General features: G+C 36.2%; 1 long non-coding RNA gene across 2 annotated transcripts in view; it reads left to right on the forward strand.

Moving 5' to 3' along the window:
• LOC110260097 overlaps positions 1–12553 on the forward strand; it is a 297389-nt gene that overhangs the window by 138754 nt on the left and 146082 nt on the right. The window contains exon 3 of one of the 2 annotated variants that reach the window (XR_002342939.1): positions 627–715. This is a non-coding gene — a long non-coding RNA (uncharacterized LOC110260097). Of the gene's footprint in view, positions 1–626; positions 2899–12553 lie in introns of those variants that run through there. The other variant, XR_002342938.1, reaches the window with a different exon arrangement.

Raw genomic sequence — 12553 nt, forward strand, 5'->3', positions numbered from 1 at the left:
ATGAGGATGTGAATTTACAATTGTTGGTTTAGTCTTGAGGTGCCATCCTCTGAAAAGACAAAACTATCACCATGACGTTACTAGAATTAGGTCTTCTAAACCAGTGTGATAAATGGAAATATTTTTCTTTCCTGAAAGAATGCAAAAGGTTCTGTTTCCCCCCGGCAAGAATATGGAAACTTGAAATATACTATTTATTCCCAGCAAGCAACCAGGTTCCACACATCTATCATTATTCAGCTTCAAACTAAAAAGTCCTATTCTGAATATCAATTCCTATAAACCATGTAGTTCTCAATTACGGAATCTGAAACTGCTGGTTCCATGATGACAAAGGAACATGCTGTTTGAAAGACCGCAATTTGGCTGCAGGTAATCAATATACTATTTGGAAAGAAATCTAGATGTGCAGTGTGATTTAGAAATGCTGAGAGGATTGCACCAAAGCCTTAGACACAAATCTTAAGTCAGGTTGATCTTTGTCAGTCTTGCTTATGCCTATTTGTCCATTTTCAGAGACACCAGAGAATTTTCTGAATAGAAAGAAAAAGCCTTTTCTGGAGTTTTCAGGGAAAAGGGCGGTAATTTGTAGCTAAATATATCTCTGCTTTTTTCCCCCTATGAAGCTTGCTGACATGGTGTATCCTGAAATGGAGAGAGTTAAATGAAGAATTTGAAATCCTCCTAAGGCCAGAAACCTGCGCGTGCTTTGGATGTAAGTAACATTTGTCAAGCCTGAATTTTAGAAAGTTTGTATAACATTTAATTCATTGTTTTAATCCAAAGGAGAACATCCTGTTTACTGAGCCCTCAGAGTTGTTGAAATATGAATATGAAGTAGGAATCCTTTCAACATCCCAGATTGTTCCTATTTTTATTTTTATGTCTGAGAGTATGGATGTTCAGAGACGTTAAGTAACATACTCTAAATAACATAGGTAAAAAGTACCAGGGCCAGGATTTAAACCTGGTTTTGATCATTTTAAGGCCCATGGGAAGGCCTACCACTTGCTATCAAGACACATAAAGCACAGTGCCTAGAGTGAGCTAACAACCTATTATAGATTCCACATGCATCCCATTTTCTGAGGCTTGTTAAATTGTCTGAGAAAGGGCATTATGATCAGTTTTCTTCAGTAAATTTCACCAGTTTGGCCAAAGCCACTGAGGCAAGGTGACCTGAACGGCATGTTGGTTAATGTAGATTCAAACCTGGATGGTTGTTTTATTTCTTTGTGATGCTTGCCTGATCTGGAAAGAAAGCATATCCTGTTGACTGAAGGAGATTGGATGTCAAAAACAGAATGAGGAAAATGGGGATAGAGAATTATTGGGGCTCCTAAGCGATATGAATGGAATGGAGAGAATCTGACAAAAAACGTTCTATGGGGGACTTTTCCCTTGATTAAATTAGAGCTATTTGAATAGCTAATTGAATGATAGGGTCCAGGAGAAAAGAGCAGCAACCTTATGTAACCTTTCTTCTTATATTTTTAAGTCGTTGGGCAGTTTTACAGCACACCACATTAGGCGGGAGCAAAGTTTCTTTGCTCATGGTGAGTTAGCCTCAGAAATTTCTACACATACATCTTTTAAGGAAGATGACTGTATATTTTGGTCAAAGCTAGTAAGGTCATTGCTTTTGTATGTTGCTTAAACCTTTCCTGATAATGCGCTATGAACCTCCCTTCCTATCCCCTGTAGTTGCATGACTTCTGCTGAGAATGGGTAGGGATGCTCAGCCAGGCTGCTGGCTCCATGCTACTTAGCTGTAACTTAATATTCCTAAGTGAAACTTGTTTTGGAGCTTAAGAACTCTGGGAGGTATTGGTTGCTCCTTCACATTTCCTGCCACAAACATTTCCAACTCTCCTTGGAGCATAAGAGGTGTGGGAGGGGATGGTGAGGTCTGAGGCAGCCTGCTGTTTGGTGGGTCACAGTTTCCCCTCACCAGGGCTCCCTTTACTCCTTTTGAGTGTGCTGATATAGAATGGGGATGTGTTTGCAGCGGAATTTAGTTGGAAGAGAAGGGCTCTGTGGGTCTGGAGTTCAGTCTTTCAGTCATGGAGCTGGAGTGCCCTCTGCTGCTCTGGAGAGGAAGGTGCATGAACAGCATGGCTCTTGCCTGCACTTTGCTCCAGGTACAGGAAAATCTCCAAAATGCTCCCTTTGAAAACCAGTGCTCGGTTGATCACTAAGCATCTGGTTTCACTCAACTGTGGGGACTTTGGCTTTTTCAAGAAAATCTCATTGAGGCTGAGTATGCAACCAGACCAGAGCCCACATGGAAGGTAGCTTTCCTTCGGTCAAAAGGTGTGACAGCCATTTCAGGATAGGTATTTGGCTTATTTTTCATGAGTGTCAGTGTCACCATGAAATAAGTGTTTATTTTGTGTGTGATCAATCTTTTCATATATATCTGGGATAACTGAATATTGTTATTCCAGGTTTGGAGGTTTCTATATATTTTCCTTTTGCAGTGTGTAAAATCAATGTTGAAAAATGTTCTTTGTGGAAAATGCAAGCATTTTTAAAAAACATTTCTTGCTTTACTTTTTAATGTATTTTATCATTCTGCAGTGGCATATTTTTATATAGTCTTATAATTTACAACCACTTTCTCATAATCTCATTAAAACATCCTGGTAAATCTGATATAAGCTATGTAGCTCCTACTTTATAGACAGAAAAGCAAGTTTAAAGTCATACCCAGTCATATAAGCGGTATCAGAAGTGAGAACTGGGTCAGCTAATGTGCTGAGCTCCAGGAAAAGGATACCAGTGAATAGTTATTTAATACTTACCATTTGTTAGCACCATAATAGTGTTTTTAAATTAATTAATTAATTAATTAATTTTTGTCTTTTTGTCTTTTTTTAGGGCTGCACCCGTGGCATATGGAGGTTCATAAGCTAGGGGTCTAATTGGAGCTGTTGCCGCTGGCCTATGCCAGAGCCACAGGAACGCCAGATCTGAGCATATCTGCAACCTATACCACAGTTCATGGCAATGCCAGATCCTTAACCCACTGAGCATGGCCATGGATCAAACCTTCAACCTCATGGTTCCTAGTCGGATTCATTTCCACTGTGCCATGGCGGGAACTCCAACTGTGTTTTTTTTAATTCATTGCTTACTTATTTTTTACATCAACTCAAAAGGTAGACATTATTATAGCTGTTATTTTAATAGATATTAAAATAGAGGCTTTGAGAAGTTACTAATAAAGAGTCAAACAGACAGTAAGTGGAAAAGCTTTGTTTCAAACCCTGCTCCATCTGATGCCAGAGGCCCTGATGTATGAACAATATTTAATATGAAGAGAAATCCCTGGCCTCAAGCAATTTAGAGTAGTTTTTTTTTTGATGCGATAATATATTTATGATATATGATATAAAATTTACCATTTTAACCACCTTTAGGTGTAAAGTTCAATGTCATTAAGTACATTCATGTTGGTGAGCAACCATTACTGCCATCCACCTCCAGAACTTTTTCTTCTCAGACTGAAATGCTGTACCCATTAAGCACTAACATCTGTTTTCCCTTCCTCCGGCTCTTGAAAACCATCATTTCGTTTTCTTGTCTCTATGATTCAGACTACTCTAGGTACCTTATGTAAGTGAAATTGTACAGCATTTTTTCTTTTGTGTCTAGATTATTTCATTTAGCATAATGTGTTCAAAGTTCATTCATATTATAGCATGTATTAGACTTTCATTCATTTTTAAGACTGAATGATAGTCCATTTTATGACTATACCATATTTTATGTATTCATCCCTTGATGGACGTTTGAAATGTTTCCACCTTTTGCTTATTGTGATTAGTGCTGATATGATATAAATACCTGTTTGAGTTACTGCTTTTGGTTATTTTCAGTGTATACCCAGAAGTAGGGCTGCTGAATCATATATTAATTCTATGTTTAAATTTTTTTAAGGAACTACCACTCTCTTTTTCACAGTGGCGGCACTATTTAACATTCCTACCAATGGAGAACAGGGCTGGTTCATTCGTTCATTCTTTCTTTCTTTCTTTCTTTCATAGCCTAATGCATGTGAGGTATCTCATTGGGGTTTTATGTTTTAAAGTTTTAAAATTTTTTTGCTTTTTTGGAGGGGCCATACATGCAGCATATGGAAATTCCCAGGTTAGGTGTTGAATGGGAGCTGCAGCTCAGGCCTGTGTCACAGCCGTAGCAACAGGGGGATCTGAGCTGGGTTTGTGACCTACACCACAGCTTGTGGCAATGCTGGGTCCTTAACCCACTCAACAAGGCCAGGCATTGAACCCACATCCTCATGGATGTTTCCACTGAACCACAATGGGAACTCCCTCATTGGGGTTTTAATTTGCATTTCCCTAATGATTAGTGAAGTATAATATCTTTTCATGTGCTTCTTGGCCATCTATATATCTTCTTTGAGGAAATGTCTACTATTTCTTAACTGGGTTTTCTTTGGCTGTTGTTGAGTTGTATTGAGTTCTTTATATATTCTGGATATTAATTCTTTATCAGATGTATGATTTGCAATTGTTTTCTCTTTTACTCTATGGCTCTTTACTCTGTTGATAGTATCCTTTGATGCACAAAATGTTTCAAACATTTTGATGAAGTCTAATTTATTTGTTTCCTCTTTCATTGCCTCTGCTTTTGGTATCATATCCAAGAATTCATTGCCAAACTCAATGTCAGGAAGCTTTCCCCTGTATTTTCTTCTAAGAATTTTATAGTTTTAGTCCTTACATTTGGGTGTTTGATCTATTTTGAGTTAATTTTTTGTATATTGTGAAACTAAGCATTCAGCTTCATTCTTTTGCATGTAGATATTATTTTCCTTATAATATTTGTTAAAAAGGATGTCTTTTCCCCATTAAATTGACTTGGCACACTTGTTGAAAATCATTTGGCCATATATGTTAGGGTTTATTTCTGAGCTCTGTATTCTGTTCATTGGTGTGTGTGCTTGTCTTTATGTCAGTACTACACTTTATTAATTACTATAGCTTTGTTTGAAGTTTTGAAATACAGAAGTGTGCAACCTCTAGTTTTGTTCATTGTCAAGATTGTTTTGACTATCTGAAGTCCCTAGAAAGTCCATGTGTTTTAGGTTGGGGTTTTCTATTTTTGCCAAAAAATGTCATTGGGATTCTGATAGTGATTGCATTGAATCTATAGATTTCTTTGAGTAATATTGACATTTTAACAATATTGTCTTCTGATTCATGAATGCAGACTGTATTTTTATTTATAGATGTCTTTTAAATTTTTATTCAGCAATACTTTATATTTTTCAGTGTACAAGTCCTTGGTTAAGTTTATTCCTAAATATTTTTTTTCTTTTAGATGCTATTGTAAATGAGATTTTCTTAATTTTCTTTTTAGATTGTTCATTGTTAGTGTACAGAAATGCAACTGATTTTGCATGCTGTTTTTGTATCCTACTACCAGTTTGCCATTTTAACTTGAGCCCATATCTTTTAACCATGTCTCATGTATTTCCTACTCTTTCACAGTGGTCAACATGTGAAAATGACAATTAATTTCCATTACACAGAAATTTTGTTCTTATGTCAAACTTTACCAAAATTTGTCTGCCATGAGTTTTTTTCATGGAGTCCAAACATTGTCAGCAATTCAATTAATGAAAAAGAAAATCAATCTGATTTTCCTTGTCTCTATGTTATGCCTACACTTAATCTGAATGACAAAGTTTTAACTTCCAGATGCACAAATTGGTTTGGTATTATATTGACACAGCTACAGTTCTCAAAGTTGTTATAATCTGCACAAAGAAAACTAAAAACTAAAATATGCATTTGTTTATTCATTCAACTTTCCAACTCATGTTGACTTGGGTCATATAGTTTATCCTATTTGATTGCCTATTCAGCTAGATAAAAAGCATAGTACCAGTTTAAAAAATAGACAATTTAATACATTGGCCAACACCTGATAAGAATAACGCACACAAATCTGTAAGCCAATTTCACTTATGAGTGTACATGCCAAAATTTGAAATGCAGTTATCAAATTCTTATTATTTTAAATAAAGACTATACTACATATAGTATAATCTAGTAATTTAAGTATACAATCTATGATCATGATTTATCACATCATATTGTAAGGAAAAAAAACTTGTGAAACCCTCTGATAAATGCATGAAGCATTTATAAGTGCAACATATATTCATGAATCAAAATATACTTTCAGTAAACCATAGATACTGTACCTCTTTTACACAACTAAAAATAATGTACTTAAAACTAAAGCCAATATCTACTTAGTAGAAAATTCAGAAGGTTGCTGCTTTCATGTATCATAATTCCAGAAGTTCTAATCAATGCATAATAATATTAGTACATCTACTAATAAGTGTATTTAAATAAAAGTAGATAACCATAACATGTGTAAGCAATAATTTTGTTGACCTGGAAACCAAACTTAATCAATTGGAAAACTATTAGAAAGTAATAATGGAGTTTTCATTGTGACTCAGTGGGTTAAGACCCCAACATAGAGTCTGTGAGGATGAGGGTTCCATCTGTGGCCTTGCTTGGTTGAGTTAAGTATCTGGTATTGTTGTAAGCTATGATATAGGTCACAGATATGTCTCAGATATGGCACTGCTGTGGCTGTGGTGTAGGCCTGCACTTGCAGCTCCAATTCCACCCCTGGCCCAGGAACTTCCATGTGCTACAGGTGTGTCTGGAAAATGAAAAAAAAAAAAAAAAAAAATGAAAGTAATAATGAATTAAGGACCATGACCAGTCACCAATTTAATATAAAGAATACAAATATATTTTCTGTATACCATGAATAAACAGTTAGAAATTTCAATCACAATAGTATTTCCTAACTTGATCATTTTCTCACTGATTCTTTCATAAACATAAGTTGGTTTTTGTACTTTCTGTTCTATCCTACTGACTTTTGAGCCAGAGTAAAAATACCCATAACGGTTATAACTTTATCATATATCCTAACATTTGGCAGAGGGAGGCCCCATGCTCCCATATGTACTTTTAAACTACTCAAAGATTCATTTGCTCTTTTAGCCAAAGGTGTTCGGCTTCTTCTTCAAATTGAATTTTAGAGTCACATAGTTCAGATTTTTAAAAAGCATGTTTTGGAAATAATTATATATGTAATCAAAGTGGTTGGAAGGACTGTAGACCTCAGTCTGATTTCTCTCATTGTACATATGAAGGAAAAGGGCTTCAGACTCTGGATATAGGGGCCTTCAATGGCACTGCAGCATCGACTACTGTGCACGTATGACATGACTCTGCGAGAAGTGGTTGTGAAATGGAGCTTGTCCTCTAGAAACAAGATAGAAATAGTTCTGATATTCAGGAAGGCGGGATTCAGGAAAGACTGACACAATTGAATGCTCTAAGAGAGCCCCTCCAGTGTTTTATAGCACTATTCAAATCAGCTGAAGCTTTATATTCTATTGGAATGAAAAGGCATGGTAATTGAAGGGGTGGAGAAACTGAAATCATGAGTGTGTGCATTCCATTTGAGGTTACAGGGATTTGGCTGCCAGGAATAGCGTATTTTTTGGCCTTCTCTGAGGTCCTCATAGACTTTTCTTTACAAGACAAAGCAAGAATGACGTTAAAAAAAAATCATTTTACACCTGTCACTTTGGGTCCCGAGAAGATTGTTAACAGAGTGACAGGAATATTGTAGTACAACAGTGAAGTAACAGTAGTAGTGACAACCACAGTAACTACCATGATATCTTATTTTTACATCATGCCTTTCTTGTGAAAAGGACTTCTAGGAACTCAAGTATTTAATTATACTTTTACTCAGATCATTCTTCGGCAGTGGTCAGAGGCAAACGTTGCCTTCTTTTTACGAGTTAGAAGTGAGGAAATCTCCAGAGGTCGAGAGGCCATCATCATAAAACACAACAAAGCTGCTATAGAAATGGACAGGCAGAGAAAATGGTAGTCTGACAGCTTCAGAAACTCAAGGAAACTTCTTCTGAACTGACAGCTGAAAGCTGCAGGGTTTTTCTTTAGCTATTCAGTGAAATGTGAAGATTCTCTCTCTCAACTATAATCACAAAACATTTCTACTATGGTATGCATGTAAATTATTGAATATATAATCAAGAGATTATACTTATAATCCTTAAAATATTAACTGAAAAGCAGGAATGATTTTTAAAACTCTGAGGTTCTTAGAAAACTGCTAACTGGCAACATTATGTTATTTCTTCCATTGGCTTGCTGGATTTCATCTACTACCATGGAGAGGAATGTTAAAGTTAGGTAAACAAGTGTAGGGTTAGATTTATTAAAATTCATCATAGTACAGACTCCTAAACTGCTTAAGTTACTTTGTTTTAAGCAAATAATTGTATGATTTTTATTTTTTTAGCAACATTCCTTCCCTTAATCATATCATACACTTTCTCTTCCCTTCCCTCCCAAAGTTGGTTAAATTTGGTTTCTTAACATTTAAAGCAAAGATGTATTTACATAACTTGTTTGATCCATAACATTCCAATTTCCAGAACTGAGTAGACAGATTACGATGTAGAGAGAAGCCAGAATACAGGGAAAAATTCTTTCTATAGGAATTATTGCAGAACTGTGCAAGAATAAAAATCTTACTTAATCAGATTTCTGCCTTCACTCTTTTCTTTTGATGTCCTCAGAACTCATATTTCAAGATTCCAGAAAAAAAACTAGGTACCAACTAACTCAGCTTTTTTTTTTTTTTAAGGTAATACTCATATTAGGTCTAGTGAAATAGCTAAGTATTGATCCTTAGATATAAAAGATAAGTAAGCTATTTTCAGAAGAACCCTATGTCAGTGCAGAAGTTTGGAAATTTTTTTTTTTTTTTGCATTTGGTGTACATGATGAAGCAGAATGGCTTCCATTGGAAGAAAGATCTGGCTTGGTAAGGGTGCTGAGAAACTATTACAACATCCATTACAATGTTACTTTAAGAATGTTCTTGAGGCAAAAAAATAACCTATCTCTGTACTGAGTTCCAGTCCACTGGCCAAGAAATTTTCCCTCTTCCCAAACACCAAGTCCTATGGCTGAATGTTTAGACCATGTCTGATCTCTGCCTTGTTGATCTCCTGGCCAATCAATCACGTGGAAACAAAGCTGTCAGATGGCAGTGCCTTGGTTTGCTGTCCTTTGAAATGTATTCCTTAGTTGACTGACCTCATGCCAGCTAGTGAAAATCCCACACTTGAGTTGTGCTGTCTGTCCGGGCTTTGGAAGAGGAAAGCATGCTGGGGCAGATGTCCCATGTCCACCCCAGAATCTGAGGGTCTCTTAGGAATAGCCAGATAAGCTGCTTATTTCAGAATACTTTATTATGCATTTATTCTACAACCCCAAAACAGGAGTTGCTGCCCCCAGAATGCAATCATCACCCATGGCTGTAGAGCCCAAGAAATTCATGTAACTCATGCAGACTACAGCTGCTATAATAGGACCTACTGCTGCATTGAGCTCTTCCAGCATTAAAATAACAATCTAAAATCCCCAGGATAATTTCCCATAAATCTAATACATGAGTTCTTTTTTTATTGAGAAGTAATATCAGAAATTAAACCTTATAAGTATCCAAAAGCAATTACAAAATGAGGAGATTATGGTGGCAATATTGTAAATGGGAACTCACTTAAATGTCAAAGCACTTGCCATAAAAATGGCAATAATGATGCTAAACACAATGCACTGAGTTTTCAAATATTAATTCCTTTATTTTTTTCTCTATTAGACATAATGAGTTTCCAACAACCATCACCAAACTGATTGTGGAAATAATAATATCATCACCATCATTTGCTGGTGAAACATGAATGACTCTGTCATTCTGTCCTATGGGCACTTACTAACTAGAATCAGACATAAATCCCTAGAGGTAAAATGACAGGACATTACAAGGCTCAGAGCTCAGAGTGTAATTGTAAACCTGCATGCTAATAAGCCTGACTTTTAAAGATACCAACCATAGCAAAAATGACAGCAAACAGAGAATTAGTTTTTTAGGCAGAGTGTTAATATTTGCTGGTCCTAAAATGTTTTCAGTTTTGGAACATTTGTTGTTGTTTGGTATTTAGTTCTAGTCAATTTATTGATCCAATTCAGTATAATTTGAGAGCAAGCCACATGCCTGCCCCTGCTTTCCTTCCTCTGTGAGCATTAATCAAGCCCCAGCTGTATACAGGCATTGTGTCAAGTAGTAAGGGGGAAACAAGGATGCATATGGCACGGGCTTTGTCCTGTAGCAACTTACAGTCTGGCCAGGGGAAGTAAAAAGAGATATACACCCCAACTGGAAAAATTCAAAGCAAAAAAAATCAGGAAAAATTTGATTCCCCCATTGGACTTATCAAAGTCCATTTCAGATGGGAAGAAAGCTACAGAAAATGAATAAGTGAATTAAACACTTAGGCTTCTCAGCCAGGTTAGTGAAAAGGAAAGTCACTGATGAACCAATTCAGTGCCAGACCTTGGACTAATCCTTTGACTTGTGTGTGACATGAAACAACCTCTTTGAAACAGCTGTAGGAGAAACACATGTCTTTCATTTTCCAGATGATGGACGTGAAGACGTTAAGATCTCTACTTAATTTCCAGATCTCAGCCAGAATGGCCCCTCTTTCTTCAAGGAGAATCTTTTAGGGGCTTTATTGCCTTCCTACGGCTTTTTGTGCATATTGTCACTGTAAGTCTCACTTAACAAATAGCACCCAAGGGCAGGTCCTTCTCTCCTAAAGGTAGGACTTGCCTTTATACCTCCCATTCCAGTGCTTAACACACCTTCAGGATGACAGGTGCTAAACACGTGTTGGCTGACTGGATGAACAATGACAAGCTACTTGTAGGGCACAGCTGGGGTTAATACTCAGTGTGAAAAAAAAATTCCAAAACTAATGTTCTTTCTACCATTCCTCATGCTGTCTGTATAGGGGAAAAATTTTTCTCAGAGAGAGAAACATATTTAATTTACATCCCCCCAAAAAAACCCCACAAAAATAAATTTTAATAATAATAATAATAATAATGATAATAAATAATTTCCATCCCATAACTCTGCTTTTTTGTGAGGGAAGTTCCTACTTTAGGAAAACATTTGGGTACTGGAGGGAGATAGGCACTCAGGTGGTAATGCAGAAAAGTCAGGAGTATTCTTAGATCTCTTCTTACCCCAAAACACTGAACTTTCTAGGAATAAAAGACCATTCACATCTTTGCCTGAGACATTTGCATTTGAGGTCTGAATTTTCCACATAATTCCTCTGGCCTTTGCCTCATTTTAATCTCATTTTTAGCACTAATATAATCAATATTAAATTTATGTTAGGAAACAAAAAGGAGACAAAGAATTACAGAATAGGATTGAATCATCTTTCTTTATGACATCATTGTGCTTAAGAGTGTGCAAAGGGGTCCATGGCTGCTTGATACATATTTGTGGTGGTTCACTAATCTCAAAATGTTCATATTTGACAGAGTTTCAAAATGGCTCCAGAAGCTGGTAATTTTGTTCTGAGACATATGTACTAGCAAAGAAAACAGAGCATGAGAAATCTTTATCGTGGGTAGGAAAGAGCAATATGGTTCTGCTAAGAAACCAGATACCAAGAGCATTCCTAATAGTCACAGAGGATCTTGTATGTTACTCTTCTATGTGGGAAACTTCTGCGTAGCAATCAAGGGATCTTACCCTATAGGTATCTTATAAAGTCAAGCATTAAAATAGATTTTTAATGGTAATTAAGTAACCTTACCCATTTCAGAGTTATAATGAATAGTAAATAGTAGAAACCATAAAGAAATGTTTCAGTGTACTGAAAAATTAGGTAGCTATACATAGCAGAAAGAAATATGCAAATTATGTGCTTTTAATAAGCCTTACAGTTAACTCCGCAAAAGTTAACAAATCTTATTTGCCACCTACTTAACAGCAAAGTCAAATAAAAATGGTTTTTATTTCTTTTTTGTTATTTTCTATTTTATTTTATTTTTTTATTGAAACATAGTTGATTTACATTGTTGTGTGAATTTTTTCTGTACAGCATGGTGACCCAGTCATATATAAACATGCATTTTTTTCTATTGTTTTCTTCCCCTTTTTCCTCCCCTTCTCCCCTCCCTGCCTTTTGTCTTTCTTTTGAGCTGACTTGGAGGTATGTAATGAAAGTAAGCGATGAGGAGTGGTCTGTGTCCCTCTGATTCTGGTTTCCAGAGAGTTTTAATTATTCATTTGACTTGTTGAAAGGGCCATCCTATTGGGTGATCTGGTAAAGTCACATCACTTTTTCTCTTTTTGAACAGCAGTTTCTATGACAGTACAGAAAAGGTGGTGAAGCTTCCCTTGTACGCAGTGTAGTAGGAAATACTTCCCTGTCACCCACATACCTTCCCTCCCTTCTTTTTTTTTTTTTTTTGTCTTTTCCTTTGTTCTTCCTTGGTTTGTCCTTATAAGTAATACAGTGTTTTCATTTCATTCTTCTGGTCAAAAAGGAAAGTCAGGCATTTCTACCTGCAAGTTTTGC

Source organism: Sus scrofa, chromosome 3 (assembly GCF_000003025.6).
Source record: "Sus scrofa isolate TJ Tabasco breed Duroc chromosome 3, Sscrofa11.1, whole genome shotgun sequence".
Lineage (NCBI taxonomy): Eukaryota > Metazoa > Chordata > Mammalia > Artiodactyla > Suidae > Sus > Sus scrofa.